The sequence below is a fragment of the Neopsephotus bourkii genome, unplaced genomic scaffold (assembly GCF_033783945.1).
Source record: "Neopsephotus bourkii isolate Nb327-2 ecotype Australia unplaced genomic scaffold, CSIRO-AGI_Nbou_v1 NB_1729, whole genome shotgun sequence".
NCBI lineage: Eukaryota > Metazoa > Chordata > Aves > Psittaciformes > Psittacidae > Neopsephotus > Neopsephotus bourkii.
Window position 1 is genome coordinate 68,664 of NW_026902203.1, and position 3,880 is coordinate 72,543.

A 3,880-nucleotide genomic window follows, 5' to 3' on the forward strand; every position below is an offset into this window, starting at 1 on the left:
CTCTTCTCACTGTCCTGAGGATCTCAAATTCAACCATCTCATGATCGCTGCATCCAAGGCTGCCCTGCAGAGCCACATTTCCAACAAGCCCTTCCCTGTTGGTGAGCATGAGATCAAGCATGGCACCTTTCCTTGTCGTCTCCTCTATTACTTGCAGAAGGAAGTTGTCTTCCACACAATCAAGGAACCTCCTGGATTGCTTGTGCCGGGCCGTACCGTCATTCCATCAGATGTCAGGGTGGTTGAAGTCACCCATGAGAACAAGGGCCTGTGAGCATGAGATTTTTCCTATCTGTCTATAGAGCGCTTCACCCACAGAGTCCTCTTGATCAGGCGGTCTGTAACAGATCCCCACAGTAATGTCTCCCATCACTGTCTTCCCTTTAACCCTGACCCACAAACTCTTTGTTGACTGCTCACCTGCCCTCAGACAGAGTTTCATACTCTCCAGCCTATCCCTAATATAAATGGTAACTCCCCCTCCCTGCCTGCAGGGCCTGTCTTTTCTAAAGAGCTGAGCTGCCAGCTCCTGGGCAAGTCCTGTCGAGGACTTGAGGCTCCCTCAGTGGCTCTCACAGGTCTGAGTTGAGGCTCCTGGATGCTGATCTCCCCCCTGATCCAGTGCTGAAGGTGTCCTAAAAATATGGATATCTAAATTTCATCAGCGAAGTCAAATTGAAGAAGTCTTGTGATAGCTACTAAGGGAGGTCATGAAAGGAAATCTGACCCATGAGAATTATGCTTCCAGAGGAAAATCTATTGTTACTTACCTTAGTGATGGCGGCAGGAGCAATAGCAAAGGCAGGCCTACAAGCACAAGGCCAGGTTTCTCTGCAACTTCCTTTTCAGCTCCAAACAGTAAGTGAGATTTACAATGTCACAGTCTTAGACAAGGTGGCAGTCCTATAGGATCCCCTTGGGAGTTTGTTTATACACAGCAGATACCAAAATACTGATCATGCATAGATGGAGTCCTCTTCATGTAGACAGACCTCGAGGAACAAGTGTGATTCCACTGCCTAGTGGCCAGACCAGAGCTAGCCACTGGATTTTAGCTTGTGTCCCAAGAGAACTCTTCTCTAGATTAAATCATGTTGATTTACGGTCTAGCACAACTGATGTGGCTAGATGTGTCTTGCTGCCAAATCAGAAGTGTACAAATACCCAAGGAAGACCACTGGTCCCTGAGAAGCTGAACACACTTTCTGTGACCATGCATAGCAGGATGCTGAGAAAGTCTGTATTTGCTAAGTTAGCTAGCGGTGGGGTGGGTTTAATTTGCAGATCAGAACTAGTTCCTTCTTAGGTAGCTTCATATTTACGGAAGCTCAGAATTTTTCTAGTCAAAAGAATAAAAAGAATTATTTTCTGTACTATCAGTGTCTTATAAAGTGAGTAGGTTGGAAAATTCACACCTAATAGGCATGTTCTTTTTACCTTGCTGGGTATTTGATTCCTTCCCTTCTCCACAGATCAAACTATGAATGTATAGACACCCCAATGACAGGCAGTCTTCAGGGGAAGAAAGACTTCACAAGATTTCACGGAGAATAAGTCCTCTATGATGATGAGTAATGATATGTAGGATATACAGGTATACACAGTAAATCTTGCCAGAGTCCTGTAAGATCCTGTCACATTGTTTAGATTTTTATCTGTCAAATTATATTTCATGAGGTAACCTAGCTCCTGACATCAGACCTCATAGCACATCCTGAAGAGTGCAGGCTCTCTGCCCCTGCGATCCTAATAGGTATTCTACATTTGTGGAGGTGAAAAACACTGACTGACATCAGTGGAGGAACACTGGAAATCAACTGGCGAAATCATTGCACAAAATCAGTTGATGCCAGTGAACCCAAAGGAGATCCTAGAGACATTATAATGGAGTAGAGTGGGAGATCAGTCAACTGTGCTGAAAAGTGCAGTGCTCTTTCTGCATTTTGATCACAGACCAAGTCTTCTGTATTTCCCAATGCACGATTTTACTGTCACTTCCTTACCTGATTTTTAATCTATACAGGACTAGTGAGGGAGGAAAACTAAAAAATAGGTACAAGGGTTACAGAGTTAGAGGGCCCACTTTCTCCAGGAAATACTACTGTACAGGACTATTTCTACAATATTTCTAGGTCTGTTCTTATGACCATTTTGCATGCCCTAGTATGCACTTATCCGCAGGCTGGCTATATCTCCTCAGAAATTTTCTGTAGATAAGCTGGATAAACTGAAGCATAGTGAAAAAAAAAAAAAAAACAAACATAGCTAGTTTCTTCATGCTCATCTTCTGGCTTAATTTTCTCTGCATGTTGATTTGGGAGAAAGTTATTCACATAAAGTCTGAAGGAGAGAGACTCTGAGTCTGATGGATCTGGTGATTTGGCTCTACAGGGAAGTAAAATGCTGAGGCTGAAGAAGGATGCTGGGAAATGTACTCAGTTATTTTCTAACATACGCACTCAGCCCAATCCCACCTGGGGAGATACCCTGGTGTTACTGAGGGAATTATTCTGACCCGTTGAGCGAGGTAAAATCTTTAATAAGGATGCTGAACTGGCTCAACAGGCAGGAGGTAAAAACAAACCCCTGTCTAGAAAATGGTCCAAATTGGGAATGAATGAAAGGGATGAGCCATTTGTCAGACAAGGCTCTAGAATTTAGTAGAAGCTATTAAGAGAATGAGGGGTGAACTGGACTAAAGTACAAGAATGCAGACCTGATAAGCACCCTAGTGATTTCTGGGGATGGCTCTAAGAAGCTTTGCTAAAACACAGAGGAATGACACCGCAGAATTTTAATGATGCACTCACAACTAAGGATCAGGCAACCCCTGATACAGAATCAGAATCACAGACTGGTTTGGCTTGCAAAAGACCTTAAAGCTCATTCAGTTTTAACCCCCTGTCATGGGCAGAGACACCTTCCATTAGACCAGGTTGCTCTAAGCCCCATCCAATCTGGCCTTGAACACTACCAGGACAGGGCAGCCACAGCTTCTCTGAGCAACCTGGGACAGGGCCTCACCACCCTCACAGGGAGGAACTTCTTCCTAATGTCTAATTTAAATCTTCCCTGTATAAATTTGAACCCATTCCCCCTTGTCCTATCACTACAGTCCCTGATGAAGAGTCCCTCTCCTGCGTCCTTGTAGGCGCTCTTCAGATTCTGGAAGGCTGGGCGGCAGGTAGAGAATTTGCAGAAGATTTTGAGTGTTGTTGTATTTGTATACAGTAGATGTGAAGAAAGAGAAAGGCAAAAGCTAGGCAAATTAAAGAAAGGAAGAAACCAAAAGAACAGGGGACAAATTTACTGGTTGTGGCTTTAGCAAAGAACTTGCATGTAAAAGACTGTGGCTGGGAAATGAAGACAGCAGATACAAGGTCTGAACTAAGACCAGGGAAAAGGGAATGAGAAGTGGAAGGAATGCTGGAGGAGGATTGTATTATTGTGGGAATTTAGGACATATACAGTGGGAATATGCACTCCAGCCATGGGAAAGGATAGAAGGAAAAAATTACCATGGCAGAGAATTGCCCCAGGAAGACTCACAGTCACAATGACTAGAAGATAAGGACTCTGAAGATTTGGGTGGGGTCTAGAAGGGTTAGAGATTTTTAATATGTGAGTAACTCAATTGGACCAGTAGGGACATAATGTAGGTGAAGTTAGAGGGAATGAAACTGAATTATTGGTAGATACAGGAACCACATTATCCTTTTCAGCTTTTACACTGAGATGGTCCAGGGCCACAGACAGGATTTTAATACATGGAGTTGTAGGACAAGAAGAGTGGAATTCGAGTAAGCCCTGGTTAGTAACAATCGGAAATGATTATATGGGCAATGTTTATCATCAGAGGACCTCCTGGCATGCCTGCTAG